At 43.2% G+C, this 27,395-nt stretch overlaps 1 long non-coding RNA gene across 1 annotated transcript in view; it reads left to right on the top strand.

Annotated features, from left to right (window-relative positions):
- The window catches only part of LOC139562656 (uncharacterized), a 49,013-nt gene extending 23,998 nt beyond the window's left edge, over nucleotides 1-25,015 (top strand). Inside the window, exon 3 of the long non-coding RNA XR_011672422.1 lies at nucleotides 24,970-25,015. This is a non-coding gene — a long non-coding RNA (uncharacterized lncRNA). The remainder of the gene's footprint in view (nucleotides 1-24,969) is intronic.
- Nucleotides 25,016-27,395: the final 2,380 nt, after the last annotated feature.

Here is a 27,395-nt window from a genome sequence, read left to right as displayed (position 1 = left end):
GTAGTATTTTATAACTGCAATATGTACATTTTGACATCTTGTTACCTATGTTTTTTTTATTGTGTTTGAAACCTCCCCTGCTTAGATAAATGGGTATGGGAAGGTGGAACGAGACAACAACGACAAAGAGACAAATTGACTTCCTAGAGGGTCTTCACACTTACTAGACTTTTCTCAATAATACCCTCAGCTACACATCCAGTACCTTTAGTATGTATTCACACCCCTTGAATTTTTCCACATTTTGTTGTGTCACAGCCCGCATTAAAAATGTATTAAATTTTGATTTTTTTTGCCACTGGGCTAAACACAATACCCCATAATGTCAAAGTGGAAATATGTTTTTCAAAAATAAAGAAAATGTATTACAAATTAAAAGCTGTCTTGAGTCAATAAGTATTCAACCTCTTTGCTATGGCAAGTCTACAGTGCATTCGGAAAGTATTCAGACAACTTGACTTTTTCCACATTTTGTTACGTTACAGCTTTATTCTAAAATGGATTACATGTATTTTTTTCCTCATCAATCTACACACAATACAACATAATGACAAAGTGAAAACAGGTTTTAGATTTTAATGTAAATAAGAAATACCTTATTTACATTACTATTCAGACCATTTGCTATGAGACTTGAAATTGAGCTCAGGTGCTTCTTGTTTCCATTGATCATCCTTGAGATGTTCTACAACTTGATTGGAGTCCACCTGTGGTACATTCAACTGATTGGACATGATTTGGAAGGGCATACACCTGTCTATATAAGGTCCCACAGTTAACAGTGCATGTCTGAGCAAAAACCAAGCCCTGAGGTCGAAGGAATTGTCCGAAGAGCTTCGAGACAGTATTGTGTTGAGGCACATATCTGGAGAAGGGTTCAACATTTTTTGCAGCATTGGAGGTCACCAAGAACATAGAGGCCTCCATCATTTTTAAATGGAAGAAGTTTGGAACCACAAGGACCCTTCCTAGAGCTGGCCGCCCGGTCAAACTGAGCAATCGGGGGAGAAGTACCTTGGTCAGGGAGGTGACCAAGAACACAATGGTCCATCTGACAGAGCTCCAAAGTTCCTCTGTGGAGATGGGAGAACCTTTCAGAAGGACAACCATCTCTGCAGCACTCCACCAATCAGGCCTTTATGGTAGAGTGGCCAGCCGGAAGCCACTCCTCAGTAAAAAGCACATGACAGCCCGCTTTGAGTTTACCAAAAGGCACCTAAAGACTCTCGGATGATGAGAAACAAGATTCTCTGGTCTGATGAAACCAAGATGGAACTCTTTGGCCTGAATGCCAAGCACCACCTCTACGGTGAAGCATGGTGGTGGCAGCATCATGCTGTGGGGATGTTTTTCAGCGGCAGGGAATGGGAGAGTAGTCAGGATTGAGGCAAAGATGAACAGAGCAACGTACAGAGAGATCCTTGATGAAAAGCGTTCAGGACCTCAGACTGGGGCGAAGGCTCACCTTCCAACAGGACAACGACCCAAAGCACACAGCCAAGACAACGCAGGAGTGGCTTCCGGACAAGTCTCTGAATGTCCCTGAGTGGCCCAGCCAGAGCCCAGAATTGAACCAGATCGACCATCTATGGAGAGGCCTGAAAATAGCTGTGCAGCGACGCTCCCCACCCAACCTGACAAAGCTTGAGAAGATCTGCAGAGAAGAACGAGAGAAACTCCCCAAATACAGATGTGCCAAGCTTGTAGCATCATACCCAAGAAGACTCGAGGCTGTAATCGCTGCCAAAGGTGCTTCAACAAAGTACTGAGTAAAGGGTCTGAGTAAAGTTTTTACCTGCTTTGTCATTATGGGATATTGTCTGTAGATTGATGAGGGGACATTTTTGAAAGTCCATTTTAGAATAAGGCTGTAATGTGGAAAAAGTCAATGGGTCTGAATACTTTCCGAATACACTGTAAATAAGTTCAGGAGTAGAAATGTGTCACATAATAAGTTGCATGGACTCACTCTGTGTGCAATAATAGTGTCTACCATGACTACCTCATCTCTGTACCCCACACACACACAATTATCTGTAAGGTCCCTCAGTCGAGCGGTGAATTTCAAACACAGATTCCACCACAGTGCCTCTATTGATAGATGGGTAAAATGTAAAAAGCAGACATTTAATATCCCTTTGAGCATGGTGAAGTTATTACAAACACTTTGGATGTTGTATCAATATACCCAGTCACTACAAAGATACAGCTGTCCTTCCTAAATCAGTTGCCGGAGAGGAAGAATTGGTGACTTTAAGGCCAATGGTGACTTTAAAACAGTTACAGAGTTTAATGGCTGTGATAGGAGAACTGAGAATGGATCAACAACATTGTAGTTGCAATACTAACCTAATTGACAGAGTGAAAAGAAGGAAGCTTGTACAGAATACAAATATTCCAAAACATGCATCCTGTTTGCAACAAGGCACTAAAGTAACACTTTGAAAAATGTGGCAAAGCAATTCACTTTTCATTCTGAATACAAAGTGTTATGTTTGGGGCAAATCCAACACAACACATTACTGAGTACCACTCTCCATATTTTCAAGCATAGTGGGTTTGCTTTTAATAGTTACGGATAAAAAAAGAAATGGAATGGAGGTTATACTTTTGAATCATCTGTCCATAGAACATTCTTCCAAGAGTCTTGATGATCATCCAGGTGCTTCCAGGTGCTTTTTGGCAAACTTGAGTGAACTTTTTGGATAAGATGAGTCCCAATATGTCTAAAATAAGGTGTTTTCTGCATACAGTACATCCACGGATGAGCCAGTCACAATTCATATGCATTGTGGGATGGGATGGTAGCTAGCTAAGTGCACAGACGCAATGCACACAACACTAAATGCTTCCTCCAAATTAGTTAACCACTGTAGCTAGTATTGACATTATGATTAAATCACAATGTATTAGCTCATTTCCATGAAACAGTTACATTGGCAGTATGGGATTATGAAGCATAAATTCAATTGTTTTTTTGTCATCTTCAAAAACACTGAAATATTTACTACACAACAAACATAAGAGGATAAAAAATGAAAGAATAACAATAAAAATGAAACTACTAAAAAGCATCCTAAGGAAAAGCAAAGCTGAAAAGGTGTGTTTTACGATCTCTTTTAAGTACAGTCAAAAGTTTGGACACACCTACTCATTCAAGGGTTTTTCTTTATTTTTACTATTTTCTACATTGTAGAATAATAGTGAAGACATCAAAACTATGAAATAAAATGTGGAATCATGTAGTAACCAAAAGTGTTAAACAAATCTAAATATGTTTTATATTTGAGATTCTTCAAAGTAGCCACCCTTTGCCTTGATGACAGCTTTGCACACTCTTGACATTACATTTTACATTTTTTTTACATTTTAGTCATTTAGCAGACGCTCTTATCCAGAGCGACTTACAGTAGAGTGCATACATTTTATTACATTTTTACATACTGAGACAAGGATATCCCTACCGGCCAAGAGCAGACGCTCTTATCCAGAGCGACTTACAGTAGAGTGCATACATTTTATTACATTTTTACATACTGAGACAAGGATATCCCTACCGGCCAAACCCTCCCTACCGGCCAAACCCTCCCTAACCCGGACGACGCTATGCCAATTGTGCGTCGCCCCACGGATCTCCCGGTTGCGGCCGGCTGCGACAGAGCCTGGGTGCGAACCCAGCCCAGCCTGGGTGCGAACCCAGAGACTCTGGTGGCGCAGCTAGCACTGCGATGCAGTGCCCTAGACCACTGGAGACCCGGGAGACCGGGTGGCGCATTCTCTCAACCCGCTTCATGAAGTAGAAGTAGTTGATTTGTTTTACACTTTTTTGTTTACTTCATGATTCCCTACGAGTTATTTCATAGTTTTGATGTCTTCACTATTATTTTACAATGTAGAAAATAGTAAAAATAAAGAAAAACCCTTCAATGTGTAGGTGTGTCCAAACTTTTGACTAGTATTGTATGTCCACAGTTTCGGCCCCCCTCAGGTTCTCTGGCAGGCTATTCCAGTGGCTGGGGCCTAATAACTAAAGGCTGCCTCTCCATGCCTCTTGGTCCTAGGCTTTGGGATAGTTAAAAGGCCAGTTGCACAGAACTTGAGGGATCTACTGGGTACATAACCCAAAAGCATGTCTGACATGTATTGGGGTGCACAGTTGTGGATTGATTTAAAAACCAATAGAATAATCTTAAAATGAATTCTAAAACTCACAGGCAGCCAGTGCAGATACCTTAAAACTGTTGTAATGTGTGCTCTTTGTCTGGTCTTGGTCAGTACCCGTGCTGCAGCATTCTGTATGTTTTGCAGTTGACCAATGGTGTTTTTTCTTGCTAGCTAGTTATCTAGCTGTGACAATCTGGGTAGTATCAACAACGGCTTTCTACAAATAGCAACTTTAGTGCAGAGAGCTTTGAATCTAGACCATAAGCAATATAAACAGAAGTGTTGCCAAACAAAACATTCACTGCCACCTTCTGGTTAGGAGTATTTTAAAGCTGATTGGCTAATGACTTCCAAGGTCTTTGCTGTGTGAACAGAAAAGAGATTCACTGCCGGCATTCTGTTCAGAGGTGATAAGTTCTGTCGGCACATGCTTGTGGATTGTTGCATTATTCAAGAGTGTAATATGGTTTGGTTGCAATATTCAATATTTTTTACATGTTTTAGAAGAAAAGTTGCTCGAATTGTGAAATAGTTTGTGCTTACTGGCTATACTTATGGTCAATTTGAACTGCGGACCAAAAATGTTGCCTTGCCAGCCACAACGAAAGGTAAGGTAAGGATGTCATGTGAATTGAAAGTAGAAATGTCTTTCGCCACTCTGCTCCTATCTTTCATCTCTCATAGTGGAAATAGGGCCCTAGTTCCTAGCAGTTATAATGACACATTCCCTCAGATATCAGAGGGCATTGTCAGTTGTTGTGAATAGAGGTTATCTGGCTCTGTATCTCTGGTACCTGGCGGCCCTTATCAAGGGGTCAGAGGTCATCCCTGCTGCTGTGTCCCCTGGGGCTGTGAGAGAGGGGAGATGATGACACCAATCCGTCACAATGACTTCCCCAGCTGTGAAATGAGAGAGCCTGTGCACCGAAAGCAGGGAGGAGGGGAGGAGGGTGAGAGAGGGGTGAGAAGGGCGACCTAACAGAGGCTTGCCAGTCGTTGGGAGAAAAAGGCCCCCGTCCAGACAGTTGGTTTGCTCATCTATCCATTAAACAGCCATTTGATGTCCCGAAGATAAACAAGGATATTTACAGTGCTGGAGACCTGTGACGAGCCAGCATCGGTGGTCCATCTTTACAGAACAGCTCCCCGGGTTGTTGTCTGGCAGATGTGTGTTTAAAATGTTTGTATTAGCAGTGTGTGTGTGTGTGTGTGTGTGTGTGTGTGTGTGTGTGTGTGTGTGTGTGTGTGTGTGTGTGTGTGTGTGTGTGCCTGCGAGACAAAAGGAGAGTTGGTGTTCTCGGTCATGGTGTGTCTTCAGATCTGAGGGTTAGTGTACATGTCACATACGCTGTGTACATTAGTGTCCCACAACTGCTGTGACCCGAGTCTGCCCTTTTGACCTCACGAGGCTCTGTTCCACTGTACTTTAAACTGGCCACTCTCCCACACACCACGTTCACAGTAATGAATAAGATGGTAGCTAACTGCTTAATTGTTAGAAGTCCCTTTTAATCAGAGTGATAAAGACGTTTCTGGAGGTTTGAATCTCTTCTCTCTTCTCAGATGGAGACCTTCTAATTGCCTAAAAGGAATCTGTGACCAGGGGAATAAAAGCAACAACGTTACTTCAAAGCATACTCAGTCATAGCCTTTTAAATGTATTTTTGAGAGCGGAAGTCTTTGTTGCTGTTACATAATGAACCAAGGCAGATATTGTTCTGAATATAAACTATACTAAAATTCTTCAAAGACCTGTTTTGCTTGTTTAAGGTCCACCTTGGGCCTCCTCTCTCTTTGTGGGATTTTTTCTGACACGGAAGTGCCAGCGTGATGGCTAGCTAGTTGATATGGTCGGTGGTTTCCCCCTCCATGTTTTGGTGCCAAGAGCTGGGCCTCACAGTGAAATGTAAAACACCCTCCGGATAAAGCACCCCCTCTGCTCTCCCAGGCACAGACCCACCAAACCTGATATCATAATTTACTGTAGTTCACTACATCCCCCAGCTCAGAGCCAGGCCAGGGGGGCAGACAGGCTTTCACAGCCAGGTCGAGGTGGTGATGTTGGGGACGGGGGCTGCGGGGTAGGGGGGCAAGTAGTGTTCTCAGCCTGTCAAGGCCCTTCATAGTAATCCAGGATTAGATCCCCCGCTGTGTGTGTGTGTGTGTGTGTGTGTGGAGGTTTTGTTTGTGTGGGTTGCATCCCCCCCTGTTTACCCGTCATCAATATCAGCTCGACAGGGAACTTATGTTAGAGTCTAATCCACTGGGGGTTGGTCGAAGAGGGGAGATGCGTTTCGCTCCCCCATGGTAACAGTGGCCATCTAGAATACAGCCAACAATGTATGGGTCATTCAATTACCGAAGATGCTTAGATGGTAGAGACATGCCAAAGACAGACATACTGTGTTAAGTTTTGTGTTAGAAATTGTGAACTATCCATAAATTATAGAAAGGAAAGGCTGTGGATCTGACTTTTCTGGACCCCTCTTCCCGACAGCTAAAGGTCCCGAAGCTTCTGTGCATGTGTGGGATTCTCTACTTTACGCACATTCTCTGCTCTACTTGTAGAGAACAGGCTACTCTGGCAAATTATGTTTGTTTAATAAAGTTTGAACAAAGCTGAATCAATGTCTGCAAGGTCACATAATGATAGTATTCTACATAACAGAACCGAATATAATAGCATAGTATAACGTTACTGTAAGACAAAAAATACCACCTATTTTCTTATTCGATTTTAGGGTGATTGTGCAAATGGTCAAATTGTTTAGTCATGTGGCCAAAACTCAACAGTGTGCGCCACTATACAAAATACAGTTGAAGTCGGAAGTTTACATACACTCAGGTTGGAGTCATTAAAATTAGTTTATCAAGCACTCCACAAATTTCTGGTTAACAAACTATAGTTTTGGCAAGTCGGTTAGGACATCTACTTTGTGCATGACACAAATCAAATCAAATCTAATTTTATTTATATATATCTAAGATTATTTCACTTATAATTCACTGTATCACAATTCCAGTGTGTCAGAAGTTTAAATACATTAAGTTGACTGTGCCTTTGAACAGCTTGGAAAATTCCAGAAAATTATGTCATGGCTTTAGAAGCTTCTGATAGGCTTTAGGCTTTGACATAATTTGAGTCAATTGGAGGTGTACCTGTGGATGTATTTCAAGGCCTACCTTCAAACTCAGTGTATCTGCTTGACATCATGGGAAAATCAAAAGAAATCAGCCAAGACCTCAGAAAAAAATTGTAGACTTCTACAAGTCTGGTTCATCCTTAGGAACAATTTCCAAATTCCTGAAGGTACCATGTTCAGCTGTACAAACAATAGTACGCACGTATAAACACCATGGGACCACGCAGCTGTCATACCGCTCAGGAAGGAGACGCGTTCTGTGTCCTAGAGATGAACGTACTTTGGTGTGAAATGTGCAAATCAATCCCAGAACAACAGCAAAGGACCTTGTGACGATGCTGGAGGAAACGGGTACAAAATATCTATATCCACAGTAAAACAAGTCATATATCGACGTAACCTGAAAGGCCGCTCAGCAAGGAAGAAGCCACTGCTCCAAAACCGCCATAAAAAGCCAGACTACAATTTGCAACTGCACATGCGGACAAAGATCGTACTTTTTGGAGAAATGTCCTCTGGTCTGATGAAACAAAAATAGAACTGTTTGGCCATAATGACCATCGTTATGTTTGGAGGAAAAAGGGGGAGGCTTGCAAGCCAAAGAACACCATCCCAACCGTGAAGCACGGGGGTGGCAGCATCATGTTGTGGGGATGCTTTGCTGCAGGAGGGACTGGTGCACTTCAAAAATAGATGGCATCATGAGGATGGAAAATAATGTGAATAGTTTGAAGCAACATCTCAAGACATCAGACAGGAAGTTAAAGCTTGGTCGCAAATGGGTCTTCCAAATGGACAATGACCCCAAGCATACTTCCAAAGTATGGCAAAATGGCGTAAGGACAACAAAGTCAAGGTATTGGAGTGGCCATCACAAAGCCCTGACCTCAATCCTATAGAAAATTTGTGGACAGAACTGAAAAAGCGTGTGCGAGCAAGGATGCCTACAAACCTGACTCAGTTACACCAGCTCTGTTAGGAGCTGTGGGAAGCTTGTGAAAGGCTACCTGAAACGTTTGACCCAAGTTCAACAATTTAAAGGGAATGCTACCAAATACTAATTGAGTGTATGTAAACTTCTGACCCACTGGGAATGGGATGAAAGAAATAAAAGCTGAAATAAATCATTCTCTACTTTTATTCTGACATTTCACATTCTTCAAATAAAGGTGTGATCCTAACTGACCTAAGACAGAGAATTTTCACTAGGATTAAATGTCAGGAATTGTGAAAAACGGAGTTGAAATGTATTTGGCTAGGGTGTATGTAAACTTCCGACTTCAACTGTATGTGCTTCAATTGAAACTACACACAGGCAGGCTATGCTACAATTTGTTAACACCGTCTACTTTAAAATTTGCTCGCTGTACATATTCAAAACAACACTGTAGGCTACTTCGAAACAACACTGTAGACTACTTCAAAACAACAACATCTCTACGAGTAGAGCAGAGACGTGTGTAAAGTAGAGAATCCCACACATGCGCAGAAGCTTCGGGACCTTTAGCTGTCGGGAAGAGGGGTCCAGAAAAGTTGGATCTGCAGCCTCGGCTAGTCCTGGATAGACTATTTTAGCTCGTTTTGACGGCAAGGAAATATAGCCAATTTTCAGTGTGGCCTTGAAGACCAAATGCGGCCCTCAGGAATGAGCCATGTGGGATATTTCATCAGAGAACACTGGACGCAGCATTTGTCCTAGGAAGCCTGGGTAATATGCAGCCTGTCGGAAATGTTTGGCTGTGGGTCATGGGTGTCCATGCCTCCGATATGGAATGGACTCAGGAGATGCAAACACCTGTGTTCGGCAACAGGTTGAATCTCCCTGGCCCAGCGTGTGATGTGTGTCAGTTCTGACCTAGTTACCAAAGTTTGTTTCCTTTTGTGAAACAGGCCTACACTACCACCATAATATTGACTGTATAAGAGAGAACTTCAAAAGGCTAGTTATTTCAGTAGGCTTGGGTACAACCTCAGTGAATTGGAAGCTTAAAGATAGGCCTCTTTATCAGTATTTGCCGTCACGCTTGAGCCTCCTGTGATTACTGGTGCGTGGTGACATGGATATCCCAGATTATGAGGGCTAACAGAGAGCTGTGTTGGACACCACTGTGTAGCCATGGTGGACTGGTCTCACTCCAGCGAGCCAAAATGGATTCCATGACTCCCTAGCTTGCAGCACCATATCTATGTGGTTGTAGTTTGTAGTGGAGGTGGGCACTGCAGTAGTGATGGGGGAGTTTGGTCAGGGGTTCTGCTTGGCTAATCTGAGATGCAGGGCTGAAGAATGGCAGGCGTTGCGCAGGGGAACCCGTTTTGTTCTGGGGATAATAATCAAACAGCAGATGGTTTGGGGGGCCAATGTGGTCACTAGCACCAGCAATATCAGAGAAAGGCCCACTTCTATATCCTGGAGCTTCCTTTGTCCGGAAATGTCCAGATTTGAATTATCACCCTAAGGAATCCGGTGCAATTCGGTATTGTTTTATTAGAGTCCATTTCTGGCCTGGGGTCCATATTTCATGTTTTGAAGTCTATAATTCCTGGTGCATGACCAGAGATCACCCCAATGTCATACACCCCCACTCTTTTCACATTGGGAGGTTTTACATTAAAAGGCCTTATTTTACACAGTCATGGATGATGACTGTGGCCAGATGAATGGTAGCCATGGATACGCCAGACAATCGTCATAATTGGATCTGGTGAAGTAGGGAGAAGTAGTTGGAGACTGATTGGACAGGCTTGATGCACATGTGAATGATGTAATACTTCTATAACATGTCTCGAACGTGGGAAGGCTGTTCTTGAGCGTAATCAAACACCCATGCATTTTGATGTTAAGCAGAGAATTAAATCATCCTCATTGTCCTCATAATATACAATAGGTAATATTGTAAAAAAAACTCAACATCTAGCATCTAGATGTTCTCAGCGCAATTCATTTTCTGACTGATCAATTCAGAATTCCCTGAGCTTTTCTTCCTCTTTTCAGAAAGCCTGAGGCTGTACCTACCTGAAGTCTTCTCCTTTGGCCTGTGAGTGGAGCCTGTTGAGCCCCTAGAGTAGAGCGTGAGATGGAGGCTGGACATGTTTTCTCTGAAGAGCTGACTTCCCCGTGTTTTGGAATGCCCCGGAGCAAGTGTTCCTTATGGGAGTTCTCTGAAATGAGACATGCCTAATTTCTGCTGTGGACTGTGAGAGAGTCCACATGCTCCAGTTAAATGGGATATGGAGACAAACAAGGCCTGTTCCCTGTTTATTGATGTTGTATAATGTGTTTTGAGTGTGCGTGTGTACATGGAGGGGGTCACTACGCCACAGAGGTTTATTATGCTGTGTGTAACGTGACGGGTCTCTTCAGACTGTCGTGTATGTGCTTTACGCAGCTATTCAAACCTATTAGTTAGACAGTGTTTGGACATCCATTTCGTAGATCCACTTTAGAACATCACAACACGCTTTTGATTGAATCAATACACAAATCATTTATGCTTTGTGGAGCCGTGAACTTTGTTGTGTGTGTGTGTGTGTGTGTGTTTAAACAGAGCCATTTCAGTCCCTTTCTCATTCTCTGGCCTTTTTTCCCACTTTGCATGCATCCTACAATGGAATAGGTTCCCAGGTGGAAACAGATCTCGGTCCTGTCTCCCAAAGGGAGGGTGAGCTGGAATCTATGCACCTTGATTGACTCTCCTGGAATGCAAAATCTGATTCAAACCTATCCACCTCTTTGTCCATGTCACCCGTATCCATGGAGAACAACTGCTGTTGGCAGGGCAGGCCCAAAGGCCCATAGCAGTCCTACCTGCCAGTCTGAGACCAGCGCCAGCAGTGTTTTTGAGAGAGACCAGTAGGCAGGTTTAGGGCTTGTTTGGTCTATGGGAGAGATCCAGTCTCAGGGGGACTCTTGGAATAGACCAAGTTTGGGTTTCAGGGGTTCACAGCTGGGGTGGCATGTGCGGGGTATAGGGGGGAGTTGAGGTTTGCAGAGGTTAATGCCTGAGCATTCAGTGGATATGAGAGGCAGATGAAGATCACAGCAGGTCTGTCTTCTGTGTAGCAGCGGAAGACATCTGGAAAGAGAGAGAGAGAGGTGGATGTTTGTATTGACAGAGCAGGTTCTGGGAACTGACTCTGGTCAGTGTTGTCTGTAGTTACGGCCAGACAGGGACAGATGAGACTGACGAGAAATTCAGCTTTTAAAAATCTCTACCGATTTAGAATGAATGGCGCCTCCCCTTTGACATCCCCATGACGATGTGACGCAAATATATAACAAACCCAGAGATACTCAAAAAGATTCTGCCGTTCTCAGAAATATGAACACGCTACCGTCCCATTTTCATTATGGAGTCCTCAAACTTTTTTAACCTAAAATATTGAATCCAATAATAACCTGATAATACCCCCCCCCCCACCCAAACACACCACCTTCAAGTAGACATGGTCACCAACCATATTACTCACTGAAAAGGTTAAGTTTTATTTGGTGCCACACAGCTTATCTTTATTGTGGTCCTTTACTCCAGTGTGGTTGTACAGGATTTTATTTAGAGATGCAACCCAGAGGGGTGAAGAAAATGTTATCATGTCCCTGGCAACAGTCCTCAACTAAGCAACAGGGATCGGTGCTAATAGCGGTAACACTTTACAAGCAGCATTAGGCATGGTTCATGTTTGATCCTTTTTGTTTTATGAGACAAATCTCAGAACCTCTGTTCCAGCTGAAAGGGGGCGAGGGAGGAGTGAGGAGGGGGGAGATGGGGTTCAGGGGGGTTGTGGTTGAAGGAATGTAAGAATGTCTTGTCAGTCATAACTCCACTCAGCTGAACGTACGCTTGTGTTTGCGGCCAAGTCTGTTTTTCCCATTTAGGCTTCCACCTTCTCGAGGACGAAACCTGATGCTTTCGTGTGATTTGGGTTTTCACTTTGTTTGTCTTTGCAGTTGACATGTCATCCTTCATCAGGCCTGTGTTTATTTTGATATTCTGTTTGGGGGGACAGAAATAGACAATTGATTGGGCACAGTCTTGATATTTCTCAGGGGAAGTGCAGTGATATCCTGTGGTCTGAAGTCCTCCATCTTGGTCTGAATGTGCTTGGTCATAATTCGTGGAAATTATATAGCAGCACCAATAAACATTCTTTATGGGAAAGTACAGAGTGACTGACCCTAGCTTCGTAGACAGACAGGACATAATTCTTTATTTCTCAGAAGCCACTCTAGACCACTTTTCTTTGCGCAGTTCTTATTTTCATTCCCTCACAGGTATGTCTCAAACTCAGCATCACTTCACAACGAGATTAATGGAAAACTCCACCCAAAAACTATCTTTTGGTATTTGTTTCATTAGTCCATTGTTGACATAGTCCCAAAATGTTTTGCTTGTCAGCAATCAAGTTTTCAAAATACAGAAATCATCCCCGTAAGGATGTATTTTGCATCACATGCTGCTGCGTTTTGCATCATATAATGAAAAATGCATCATATGGGGAGGATTTCTGTATGTCTTGAAAACTTGATTGGGAATATGTCAACAATGGACTAATGAAACAAATAGCAAAACATTGTTTTTGGGTGGAAATTTCCTTTAAGCGATGAAGTTAAGTGTTGCTGCATTGTTTTGAAATGTTCGTAGATTGTTTACAGCCATCACAGCTCAGTGTGTTTGATTCATTTGTTTGGCCACAGGATCCACTGCTTTGACTAATGAGCCCGGTGACAGTTTCAACACATTTCCAACACATGAGCCTCAACTTGTGACATTGCGGTGTCCACGCTAATGACAAACAGCAGACTTAGTGCAATGGACCTTTTCTCAGCTCCTGACATTGTAACATACTGTAGATGTGGCTGCATACCTGTGGTTGGAACACTGGATGCTTTCCTAATTCTAGCTCTTTTCTGACTTTCAGGGTCCTCAGATAGTGAGGCAGGGGACATGAGGGACCATTAGGGAGGGAGAGAGACGGGGCAGTTTGTAGACAGGGTATTATTTCAGAGTATCTGAAGGCCAAGTTTTGCAGCCATTTTTCTGTGAGGCAAAATAGGCCCGGCAGGAGCTTAGATAGAATCCCAAGCTCATCTTACTGTTCTCCGAGCTGCAGGAACACTTCAAGGACTCGGTGCACATTGGTGTCCAACTGGTAATAACTCTAGCAGCGGGGCTGGATACATTCTGGTGTACATGGAGATTACCCCAGGCACTGGCAGTTAGCTTTATTACCTCTGACAGTCTTTACTGCTCAAATATCAAACACATAGAGATACAAATCTTTTAAGACATGGTCAAATATTTTTGCTCGTACACTGTTTTTCCTTTCTAGATTTGTAGGCCTACAATTCGGGGTTGTTCCTCTTATAATCAAACTCAGGCCGTGTTTTGGTCCCTTTAAGCAGGTAAGATTTGGTTTGTTTATACCACTGCTGGCTCTGTTTTTCTAATTATCCAACAGCCAATACTCATTTAAAGCCCCTTTTAACACTCTGCTCGGTGTGTAGTGTAAAGCTGGCCAAATGCCAACCCTTCGGCACACATGGTAAAGACATTGAGTTCTTCCCCATTTATTTCAGCAATGCAACCAATGTCTGCTCTCGGAGCTTCTGTTTTAATAACTTCAAGCACGGCAACCCTATAGGAAGAGGCATTGGCTCCTAAAATCCACATTGGACCTCATTTTTGCTCTTGGCAGCAGAGTCGTTGGTTATGAATTGAAGTGGGGATTGAGCCTCCAACCCGGTGGTCCTAGGAGAGTTCTGATGTCTGTGCTATGTCACATTACCAGTGAGTCTTAGCTGGGTGAATGCATGTGTCTAACTCAGCACTGAAAGATGAGAGAAGTCGTTATGGAAGTGGAACCTCAGGGAACCTAACAAGCTTGTTTTGGTTGTTTAAGAGCTGGAGAGATTATGAATAAGACTAATTGTCATGTAGAAGTCAAGCTGTGATTTGGACCAAATTATGATTTATGTCAGCAGCACACTGAGATATATGGCGCACTGATGTCATATATAATATGCTAACTGCAGCAACCCTTGGTGGTCACAGCCAAGAAAAGGTTCTTAGCAGTAAATCCATAATGTCAGCTTGAAAAAAAGGATTATAAGAGTAAACAACCAAACTGGAAGGTCTTACATATTCATAACTCTTGAAACACTAGAATTGTATGCATAACACCCATTTGCAGACATGACAAAATATTCCATAGATATGTCTTGGCGACCTGTTGATATGGTTTATGGACCTTACCCTGTTTGTTTTCGTAGGTCTGTATTTACAGGGGTCAACTGTTGATTCATTCATCAGATTTTGAAAACAATAACACACGCCTAGATCATGTCGCAGATCCATCTCTCAGCAAAGCCGGCAGTGGATATGCATATACATTAGCCCTGAAAGGATGAATGGAGGAATGCTAGCTTGCATAATGCATTTACTGTTGGAAGCATAAAACATTCCAAAGTGCTCAAATGTTTTGTCCCCCGTTGTAGAGATGTTGTTTTAACCTGACCCACGTTGCCATTTTTCTTGGGTAAATAATGTGTTCGTGGGTCAAGAAGTGCTGGGGTTTCCTCTCATTGACGCCTCCTGCCTGTGTGGACAAGGGGAAGAGCATGGCGCCTTGTTGCCGCTAGCTACGTACTGTAGCTAACAGTCGTATGCTCTATGGCCCACCATGCACATGTGCCAGGCCTATTATTAAAAGGCTGTAAGAGAGGAAGTACTGTAAATTGATGTTGTTGTTCCTAATCCAAATCTAGGTACTAGCATCGAGGTAACCTTTCGGCGGCAAACTATTTGGACAGATTGACGTAAGCTTTCCCGAGGTAATATCAAGACCTAAGCATTTTATTTGGGGAAGTAGTAAATAATCGCAATTGCTCCATCAGACGAGAGGAAATCAAGAGAGCCCTAACACATAGATTCCCTATCATCTATCATGGGCTGTTTGCTCCAGTAATGTTTTGCTAAGCATTGTATTTCGCTGTACAGTACCATACCAAATCCCTCCCAATAAACCCTAGCAAACAGAGCACTGGGTCTGCCCTTAAACCTCTCCACCTCTGACAAAACTAAACTCACCCACTTTGGGCCCCGGTCCAAAAACCACAGGATAATGTCCAAATAACTCCTGATGTTTTTAAACATCAGCAAATGAAATGTAGCTGCCACGTGCTCTCCCAGCCACGCATTCAAATCACTCCAATGGGTTGTTTCCTTTGGCCGATAACAAACAGCTTAGGAAGTGCGCAGTGCATGACATATTGGTTTTCATGACAGGCCCGTGGACTTGTGAAGGTTATTTAACAGCTACATTAAGGCCTTCTAGGGTTACAGTGGGAGCATCCTTGAGAAGGCGTTGAGGAGTTCGCTGGTAAAACCTCCTGAAACACAGCACGTATTTGCTCGGTGGACTTTCCCTTTTCCCGCGGTCCCTCCCTGTTTTAAAGTAAGTAATAGCCTCATTTCTTTAGCATCTGCCAGATTATGCAGGTGTTAGTACAATCCTCTCCCTTTTGATCATAGCTTTATTTGTGTGAGCCTGAACTGCAGACCAGTAGCTGTGGTGTTTTAAGAAGGTGAGGTTGCCCTCCATTTCACATTGCTGTCTTTTCAAAGGCCTCCTCTGGCAATGAAGTCAAATTGTTTTTTTCCCCCCTGTGCCACTTTTATGTCCTGTTAATTCATGGCCTTAAGGTCCAACAACAGCTCAGTCTGTACAAAAGAAAATCATGTCAGCTTGAATGAAACTTCAGTGCAATTTGAATGCAAACCCGCTATTAAGTCAATGAAAGAGGAGACAGGGTGAACCCTCATTAAAACCAATGCTCAGTTGCAAAAGCCTGATGGTGTATTTCCAATGATTATGTGAATTAGCAAGTCAGGGAATTGTAACCTTGTATCCTGCAGCACTGCTGTTTAATCTAATTGTCTAATGACATAGTTTATGCTTTAAATGTATGTTTCAAATGCTCTGGGTACAGTGTTAGTTACATAGTGTGGCAGCCAGTGGGGAGTTGTACTGCCACTGACTAGAGTGGTATACTACGAAGCAAGCTAGATCTACTCAGGCCTTTATAAAGCTAGCCAGCTTCAGTTAGCTTCACATTCCAGGTCAGGCTTCATCCATACTACGGTGATGGATATTGCTCGTCCTCTTGCTGCCAACTCTAGCAGGCTTGCATTGTCGCACATGGCTAATTGAATGGCACCCTCTTAATTGAGACAATGCTGGAACATCAATCCATGGGCGAGTCAGTGCCACGTTTTCGTTTGTGGTGAATGAAAGAAAGATTATCTTGCAAATTCAGAAGGCAATGGTGTGAAATAGGCTTTTAGAAGTGCCATTGTTAATGCCGTCTTTGGTGTGCTTATCACACTCCTATTGCACCTTCTGTGGAACAGCTTGTTGCGTTGTGTCCAGACATACAGTAGAATCAATAAAAGGGTTTGGAACCTCTTATCCTGGCAATTTGACTGTTAAACTCATGTGTATACTAACAATGGCTGCCAGTCTTGACTTGAATGGGAACTGCCATCTATGGATTATGTTTCTACTATGGTTGGTTGCGTGACGCTACAGAAGGTAGTGCGTATGGCCCACTACATCACTGGGGCCGAGCTCCCTGCCATCCAGGACCTCTATACCAGGCGGTGTCAGAGGAAGGTTTTAAAAATGATCAAAGACTCCAGCCACCCAAGTCATAGACTCTTAATTAAATATTTAATAAATCATATTGCTCAAATTAAGGAGATGTTGACATTCTTTGCATGAGGGAGGGTATCTGATTACTTCGGTCCCCAACTCGTGGTTTAGAAACTTCTTTCAGGATAAATGTATTAGCCTACTCCAGAGCAGGTTAGTTCTGAAGGATTCGTTGCCATATAAATGTGCCTGGCTAAAAAGTGAGCTACTTTCGTGGTACCGTGAACTCAGTTGACCAAAGTTACCTCGCTAACTCCTCAAACCTGATTTGTAGGATTGGACTCAGAACAAGGTTTATAGTACAGAGGCTCATGATAGGCAATAAAAGCTCTGTTTTGAATTTACCCTATAAAAAGGTTACAACCTAAATTAACTTAAAATGTTCAGCAAATAACTTTCAAACAGAGCTACCTGCTCTCTCAGGCCTCACTCTCATGCGAAACCAGCAGCTGATAAGTGTGGTGGCTGATCGAGTAGCAAGCCACACCCTTAATGAGCCTTTTGAAGTTAGCTGTGCCTGTGTTCTCATGCCAGTGGGTGCATACCAGGCTGACTAAATGGCTTGTGGTGCTGGTGCCCCTCACGGCGCCACACTTCCTTCTCATGAGGAAGGCTCGCAGATGACCCATCCCAAGGCTTCAAGCTGATGGGCGCATTCCAGGCTGACCACATGGCTTGTAGTGGCGCCCCAGTAGTAGGGTAGAGGATTTGTTCTGTGGCAGCCCCAGTGGCACAGGACTTCTTTAGGACATGAGGGCAGTGATTGTGCAGGCGCTTCTGGTTGACACTGAACAGGCCAGCAGCGAGTCAGTTCCAGCAGGCCACCATGGAAGGAAAGTCTTCTTCTGCAGAGTGAGTCTGATAGAACTTGCGCCACGTCCTTAACGATGTTTTGGTGTGGCCACAACTATTGTAGCAGCGTCAATCATCTTCAGTAAGACCGCATGGGCCTCAGGATCCATGGGATGTGGGCATAATTTTCACTGTTGTCAATCCATTTCACAGCTGCCACACCAGTCATCACGACAGTAAGGGCACAGAGTCAAATGGTGTGTGGTTTCTCCACACCATTCCCACCATTCATACAGACCAGGGAGGTCTTCAGGGACACTAGTAGACTTATTGTGAAAAGGGGGAGATCAAAAGTGCTTTGCTGTTCATCTTCAGCCCACCAATTCTTCTCCTAAGGTAGAAGCGCATGACATCAACAGCCTTGAGTGACCTTTTCATCTTACATGAAGTCCAGAAGGTACCTTGCACCATTTTCTTCCAGCCACTCACACACCCCTAGGTACAGGCACCATACTTGCAGTTATCTTGTCTTTGCCATCTAAACCCCAAAACAACTCACCATGCCTCCAGGGAGCGATGTACCAGAAACACAACCTAGCTCAAAGTCATCCAGTAGGCCTCTGCCAGCATTTTCCACCAAATGTGGAAGCCAGTGGGGAGGTGTGGTGCCACTGACCAGAACTAGGCTAGGTTTCAAATAGAGGGTAAATTCAAAACAAAAGCACTTTTATTGCCAAGAATTTTACAACCTAAATGTTCAGCAAACAGAGCTACCCACGCTCTCAGGCCTCTCACTCTCTCTAGTGAGGGAACCAAGCAGCTGATAAGTGTGGTGGCTGATTGAGTAGCCAGCCACACCCTTAATGAGCCTATTGAAGTCAGCTGTGCCTGCATTCGTTTTTCAAGCCAGTGGGTGCGTTCCAGGCTGACTACATGGCTTGTCATGCTGGTGAGGGCATGGACACTAGTGGCTGCCATTCATAGGAACACCAAAAATAAATACTAATGTACAGCAGCCTACATTTATAGTATCTTTCATCACTAGACATGCAAAACCATTAATATACTGCAAGTACATACAGTACTCACAAGTCAAAAGTGGACGGGAACAGCTATCCGAGGGTGTTCAAATAGATTACATGTGTCAAACTCATTCCACAGAGGGCCGAGTGTCTGCGGGTTTTCGCTCCTCCCTTGTACTTGATTGATGAATTAAGGTCACTAATTAGTAAAGAACTCCCCTCACTTGGTTGTCTAGGTCTTAATTGGAAGGATAAACCAAAAACCCACAAACACTAGGCCCTCCATGGAATGAGTTTGACACCCCTGAACAGATCCTGCTCTTGGAATTTATCCAGAACCTGTAATTGGAACTAGATTCCACTGGAGCCACAATTCATTTGTTGCTGTTTCAAGTCCATGATTTAAATAGAGGAAAATATGGCGGTTGTAGAAACAAAGGCAGATTTATGCACCTCTCCATTAAACCACTCACTTCAATGGAGTGGAGGAAGCCTTTCTGCCCAGTCTGGAGGGCTGTTCAACTTTTAAATGTATTGCTCTCCCTCCCAAGAGCAATTTGGGAGAATAATGGTAAAGTCAGATTAATGGTGGCTTTTCTGGCACAAACACAATGGCGTCTTTGTGGTGATCTGCTTTAAGAGGCACTGTGTAATTATTTAATCTCAGGCTTAGTGACGTTCTCTGGTCCAACAGTTGTTTGGGAAAATATTTCAGTCTCAACCAAGCCATTCGGCATAGGTGCGCTCCCATTTTCTCTCTTTCAGACATTCCAGGAATGGTGATGGACTGAATCAAGCTGTTTTATTTGTGTGCAGAAAGTAACAAAGCTACCCATGCTCTGATCAAGGGGTTTTCAAACTTTTCAAACTTGCAACCAGGGACTCCCATCATATGTTAGTAAACAAATGAGGTCACGTCTTGTCAGCAGGTGAATAATAATTGCAAAGAGAAGTAATCAACATTTTAAAATCAATAGATTTGTTAGACAGTTTCATTATTTTGACCTCTACATTTAATTGGACAATTATGTGTAAACATAGTATATTAGCTAGAAAGGTATCTTGGCGGTGTAGAGACATTCTTTGCTGTAAAGCTCATTTCCAGCAATTCTACACAGTTTGGCATGGAGCTGAGAGACAATTTTGCAGTTTTAAAGCTAATTTATTGAAATTCTATACATTTTGCCATGGCTATTGTTGTGTTCCTCTGCTCAAACACAAAATAAATGGTCATGTGTCCTGAATGCCCTTTTTATGCTTGATTCTACCAGACTGTCTAGCTTTTATTTGATTGTTACTTCTCAACGATGGTATTATTTAACGTATATATATATTTATAGTTCAATATATTTTCTGCATGCTTTCTATCTGGTCGTTTAAGTTGACACTGAAACTGTTTTTCCATCCACTTAGATGGCCAGTGGTAATTTAGACAGGCCTACTGTGATTGGTGTTACCCTGCTTTGATAACCAACAACAGAAAGTCATTCTTATTACAATGGTAATTTACTTCACAGCATTTGAAGATTTTCTCATGGTCTGATATTGCAGTGCTTATACATGTATCTATCAATCTGGTCACTTCTCTCTGCACATTGCCTCTGAAGCCAGTACAGTATGTAAACCATTGAAGGAGGCAGTGGAGGGGGTGGGGCATTTAAATGGGGTACACCATTTGGTTCCCCCACTCCCCCTTAGCTTATTGACTCTTTATCTAAAGTTATTTTCCAATGACTTCCATGTTCCATGGTAACTAATGGAACCATTCCACCATGCATCTACACCCACCTCTTCGCCATGAACAAGCTTATACACTAAATGCCACATAGAAAATGTGTCTGGATGTGTATGTTTGTGTTCCATTGAAATGTGTACACAATATTCTGCTTTTGTTGGACGGCCAAAGCAATATCACTCGTGGGGTTTAAAAGTAATTTCTCAGTAGTAGTATAGAGCATCTTTTCATGAACATTGGCCTCCCCTCTTTTCACTGTGACATTTTCTCATAACATGACGTCAGCGAAGCATGAGCCAAAAAAATTGCTAGCGCCTTTAAAACTATGAGCCGTGTTTAACGAGACAACAAACCTACAAGGGCTCCTTGTGAACGGGTCTGTGAACTGTCACCTTTGGATACACTGAGAGGATGGCGGGACCTCTGTCTGTATTGGATCTCTCTGCTTAACATTGGCTCCCTCTGGCTTGCTGTCTACTGTTCTAGACATGCTGTCTTTTCACAAGGACTCTCTCCCCAGGACCAGCTGAAATGAGCAGAGGAAGGGATGTGTGATGAACTGTTGATTTGTCTAAACGTGATATTTTTGTGGAGCGCTGGGAACCTGATAGGGCCGTTGTTAGCGTTTATTGGTTCCCTGTGGATGGCAGGAAGGCAGAGGTGCAGAGGTGCAGGGAGAGGCCAATCCCATTCTTTAAAAGAAGTCAACTAATCTCCCTCGCCTTTTGGACCAGCCGCATATCCATATTTTTATTTGGAAGCCGAGAAAGTTTATATATATATGACAAGGTTATATATAACCATAGTGAAGAAGCATGAATTTTGCAGAATGATTTTTCCAGATTTCAATAAGAGGTGGAGGTTTTTCTCTCAATGACAGAGGTGCAAAAGTTCAGTCCCTTTTTATTCTTCAACAGTTACAAACCCCTGAGTAAATCCTGTCCTCTGTTTGCATAATTGTAACTGAAAATGTGTAAAAGTACATTTGCAGAGAGCAAAATCAATTGACTGTTACTGCAAACTATTAGTTTCCCCTAAAAAATCAGGAAATGTGAATGTTTCGTGGCTTGAGCATTATGCGATTTATGATAGCCCCTTCGGTGTGTGGTAGAGCAAGTTCTGTTGATAATGAAATTTGACCCTTTTTCTGCCTAAAATAGCATCGTTAAATGATCACCTGGCTGTGGCACACACCCTGTTGTACTTTTGGCTATTGAAAGCAGTGCCCCCTACTGGTCCCTCCGACACCACTTCATCAACCTGTCCTGGATGATCTTTAATAAAAGTGCCGACCAACCGTACCCAACCCTGCTGTAAGATGCAACAGGATGAGAGCAGCGTGTTCTATTTCAGCATTAGCACTGCCACGCTCCATTCAATAGCATGGCTCCAGACTTTCCACTTTTTCGAATGCTGTAAGGTTCTCACCCTAAAAATGTCCAATGAGACTGACCCCTTGGTATTGGCTATATCTTACATAAGGCTAAAACACACAGTGTCCTTACACTGTAGCCTATTCCATATCACCCAGTGGTTTCTCCGGTCTGGTCTAGTGTATTGGAAACTTTCTACTACCCTTACAGTACATTTCACATTTGTGCCGGCCACTTGTTTACAAGGGCAATTGGAGAAGCAGGGAATCCAGGAGATTGGCTCAGGAAGAGGGGGTTGGGAGGGTATTTTCAGCACCGGAATTCCGTGGGTTATTCCTGGATATATATCGCAGGACACGGATCGTCTCAAGATGGTAACCCACCTGCCCATAGGCCTCTGATCCAGTGTACTCAACCGACACGAAAGGTCATGTGAATTTAGCCTCAAGCTAGGGATATGACAGCCTTTTTGAAGTTTTGAGTTATTGTGGATGGATATGAAAATGTCCCCCACCCCTAAAAAAAAGTATGTGTTTTGGTTATTAGTTTTGTAGGAGGAGGTGACGCTGAAACTCTCATTGTGCAGAGAGAACAATCTTTGTGTCTGTCGTGGAGTTGAAGACAGACATAACTATCACTCAAACCAAAGCTCATTGTCGCCTGGCGGTCGGTGCTGTTTAAGATGAGGGAGGACATTTATTATTTCATTTGCATGGCCTTTTTTCTATTACAGCATATTGGATGGCTGTCATTCACATTCCATTCACCCAGTTCAACGTAACAGTGATAGGTTAAGGCTACATGATATTCAAATTTTCCCTATACTCATCATGAGGTTGCTACAACCTAGCCTATGAATGAAAGTTTACAATGTAGGTCGAGACAGACAGTGACACATTCAATTCCGCCTTGCACACTTTTGCCTGCATCTAGCTGATCTAGGATGTAATCATCATTCCAACAGTTGCAAACAAGAGTTTATATTGGACAAATTCAGGTATGTTTATCCCTTTTTCGTTCCATTTGCTTCCATTTAAGAAACGTTTTTCAACAGAATTGGTGGAATGAATACACCCCTGATTACACGTAAACACAGTTCACTTTCATAGCAGCCGCGCTGTATTCCTTCTCGCATCTGTGCACTCTCCTCCTCTCACCTTTTCCCTTCGCGTGTGGACTTTAATGCACAATACATCCACTTTATTTGAGCAGGCTAAAAACACTTTCCAAGCCGAATCATATCATAACCGCTACACACAGCCTACATCGTCGTCAATATATACACTAAAGTAACGTCATAGTCAACATAGTTAATAGAATTAACTCGTTAGTAAACCCGCAACAATCATGCAGTAACGTTACAGTGTACAGTCAGTAAGGAGTGACAATAAATTAGTAAAACCAAAAGCTTACCGTGACTTGGAAGTGTTCCAGTGTTGTGTCTGATAGTCATAGCCAGCAAGCTAACATAGCATCCCTCTGTTTGAGCAGGGTGTTTGAGTAGGCTAAACTAGCTAGCTGCATTTGCTAGCTAAGTAAGTGAAACTGAAAGTGAACAAAAAGGACAATCTCTCTATCTCTCTTGCTTCTCCTTCATTTTGGAAGAAATTAATTTGCTCAAAACTGTTCAACTATTGTCTTTCTCTCTTTTTGAATGAACTACTCACCACATTTTATGTGCTACGGTGCTAGCTAGCTGTAGCTTATGCTTTCAGTACTAGATTCCTTCTGTGATTCGGATGGACATCATTTCAGTTAATTCCGCAAGAGATCTGATAGGTTGGAGGACGTCCTCCGGAAGTTGTCTTAGTTACTGTGTAAGGGGGTGGGAACCATAAGCCTCCTAGGTTTTTTATTGAAGTCAATGTATGCAGAGGAGAACGGAAGCTAGCTGTCCTCCGGCTGCACCATGGTGCTACCCTACAGAGTACTGTAGACCTTCATTGCAAAAAGTGTGTTTTAATCAATTATTTGGTGCCATTTGAATATATTTAGTATAGTTTTATCTAAAAAGGCTAACTTTTTAAATGTTTTACTATTCTTATTTTTATGAAAGTCACTGAGGAGGATGGGCCTCCCATTCCTCCTCCGAGGAGCCTCCACTGCTCAGTGTTGGGTAGATGCTTGCCCTCGAACTATGTATTATAAGTGGTGACGGACGGGGACACGCCCAAGAGATTGCATGTAAACATGCAACATTAGACATCCATTTCCTTACATAAGCAGGACAACAGGTGTCAGTGGTAGTTTGACAGCATTTAGCTCGACTGAAGAGAAGCTTGGTGCTTGGCTTGCTCGATATCATTTCATCGAAACAACTTCCTCTTTTATGTGTGTGTCTGTCTCTCTGTGTTGCATGTGTCGCCTTTGGCCCGTAGCGTGTAAAGCTTTGACCTCAGCACCCCTGCATTGTATTACTGGAGTTGTGTGGGCACCATCACATGGGCTATATTTGCAGTGCCATGCCTTTGTACCAATGTTGTCTATAGATGTCCCAGACCTGGCCAACGGGATGTGATGGTGAGCCCAGAATGCTGCTTTAATCAGAGTCCATGCTTGCTTCCCCCCGCGCAGATGGTTTAGGCTTTTGCGTCTGGGGCTGCTCACCCCCACAATAATTATCGGAGCACCCCAAAATGTTTGCTCCGCCCATCAGTGACTCCGCCTTTGCTGGATGGGCGTGCTTTGGCGAGCATCCCGTCTCTTAGCGTTGTGCATGAGCTTGCAACGCAATGCTTAATTTCTGGCTTTTTTAATTGAATTATTCCTGTTTTTGGCTGCATGTTGAAGACTGGCCAGCACTTCCACACACAGTTCAGCACAGTTTCTGTAGTTTCTAGTTTCATAAGCTGCCACTATCCCTTTCCAGGACATTCAGAGCTGCATATACACAGTCAGTACAGATCTAGAATGACTGTGCAATATGTGAAGATGTTGGCTTGGTATGAGTAGGCCCAGCCTGGGTAAAGGGATATTGCTTTAGTGGGTATGGAGTGTAACCGGTGACTAACTGCCGGTTGTTTCTCAACCAGGGCGTCCTGGGTCGAGGGGAAAGAGAGGTCGCAATGGGGATCCAGGTAGGTTTACAGTACTGTACCTGCCCTCCACTGTCCATTAGACACCTATAGGCCTGTAACACAAAACAGGTGAAGAAACATCATAAACACACTAAATTCAATGAAATCAGCAATCTCCTCTCACATGTTTATGCTGACAATGACCTTATTTGAGAAAGCAATATAATAAGTGTGTGTATGTGTTTTCTGAGGAATATATTGTGGCGAGGATATTGGTGAATGTTCCACCAGATTGAGTTTAGTGTGAAAGCAAAACGTGTCAGCCAGGAACGCGATCACCGCCCATTCTGGTGTAACCAAACATCTCCTGTGGGTCTTACCCACTCAGGTTTGAAATTCCTTGCACCTAGGTTTACTATAGCCGAGGGTAGCGTCCAAAATAGTCAGCAGAAGTTGAGAAAGAATCCTCCTCAAATACTAGAAAAAAAGCCTCACAAAAAACAGGAAAGGATAATGCAGCCCCCAAAGGGAAAGTTTTGTCACCCCTGACCAGATCATCTGTTATTTCTGGATGTTATTGCTCATGTCAGACTGATCTCAGGCCTGTAGGAGAGGCCAGACAGTCTCCACTCCCTCTGTCCGTTTGGAGAGTCATTTGGGTAAGGGCGGCTACCTCTTTTAGAGCTGTTTGTCTTATGTCTGTGACAGCTTCTTGCAGTATAATAAGTCAGGTTTAAGAGTGACCTTTAGACTCTGGCCTCCTTCATTACAGTGTGGCTCCATGTCAGGGTTCTCAGGATCCTGAGCCCCAGGATTCTGTCTCCTCCTCACTGAACAGAATACTTGTCGGGCTCCAGACCATTTAACAGACAAACCATCATGTGCCTACTTCCATTCCCATTTTTCACAGTGTTTTTAATGCAAACAGTCTGGAAAACCCTCATTGTCCTATTTTCTTTCTTCCAGTTCAGGCATTTATTTTACTCATACAATCCTTAACTAGGACCAGACAAATATGCCATTGAGAAGATAATGCTGGTGATTTGATGTGACGTTAAAGGGAAGGGATTTGTCATCAGTGATTTTCCTCACTGTTCTGTGATTGATGTGACGCCATCTTTTGTGACCCTGTCTTGATTTTGCAGTAATTGATTCTGTCTGGTGACTGAGGTCTTTCTGATTAGCCTTCTGAAAGGTCAGAGAGGGGGCGTGGTCACAATGTAAGACATATACCTGCTCCTAGGCTGTGATTACTAGTGGAACATTGCCTCTGTACCTACCATGTTTTTCTGATGAGAGTTTTAAAGGTTTATGTAACCGATCAGGCGGGGCTCATGGAGTACAACGTAGGAGTAAAATAAAATGTTAATTCAGGGAAGTATTTTCAAAGAGCCAGTTTCTAGGATTTCGAGTAAGCATGGTGAGAAGAGAAACTCCATTGAAAGTGCTTTTTATTCCAGGAGAAAGGATGTCTCTCCGCAATGGAAAAAGTCAATGCAATGAGTAGTGCATTAATCTTAACTGGGTGTGGAGGAAGCTCTTGAGGAGCGACGCCGGTTTGGCGTTGGGCTCAGGCTACAGGCTGTGTAGTGTCATCTGGCATCTTCCTGGCACCAGTTTCCCTTTCTCCATCCCTGTTCTCATCAATCCAGGAATTGGTCGGCAGACTATTTCCAACACTGCCAGGGAGGGGAAACGTCTCAAGGCTAGGAATGACCATCTTATGGGAGGGCTGAGAGCGATTTTGGAGTCGGGCTCCCAAAATGAATATTTCGATTTATGCACCAATTTTCTTGATGTGACACATGGAAAATATGACCTGCCTATATGTGCACAGGTCCCGTATCCACAAAGAGTCTCAGAGTAGGAGTGCTGATCTAGGATCAGTTTTGCATATTAGATCATAATGAATAAGATTGTACTACGCTGCTTCTACTCTGAGACGCTTTGTGGATACAGTACTCCCTTCTATGCCTTTTTAAAGGTGGTTAGACAAAGAGTTTGGAAGAGCTCGTTTTCTCACTGGTCTAATGAAGTCTTCCTTACCTTCACGGGGCTGGATGAGACGTCCACCTTTTGTTATTTGTGTTTTGTAGATGGAATTGGCGAAAACACCTTCTCATAATTGAATAGGCATGTTTGAGTCATGATATTTACTATTCTATAAATCAGTCAATGGCAGGAAGGCTTTTAGGGTGAGGCATTGTACCGCACCAGAACAAATCCTAAAGCAGACAGCCACTGTAAACTGAACTTCGGAACACTTGAAAAACTTTCCAATTCACATTGACTTAACTCAATTTGATCAATGTTTTTCTACACTGTATGACTAATTGAATCTTTCTCCCCCTCTTTTGCAGGACCTCCTGTAAGTAGACCTGATGCCTTGTGTGACCATGCAGAGAGTGGTAAAGTGACTGTGTTTTTGTGTTTGGGAGTGT

The sequence above is a fragment of the Salvelinus alpinus genome, chromosome 32 (genome assembly GCF_045679555.1).
Source record: "Salvelinus alpinus chromosome 32, SLU_Salpinus.1, whole genome shotgun sequence".
NCBI classification, from domain to species: domain Eukaryota; kingdom Metazoa; phylum Chordata; class Actinopteri; order Salmoniformes; family Salmonidae; genus Salvelinus; species Salvelinus alpinus.
The sequence above is the reverse complement of the archived record's forward strand: the minus strand, read 5'-3'. Positions and strand labels throughout refer to the sequence as shown.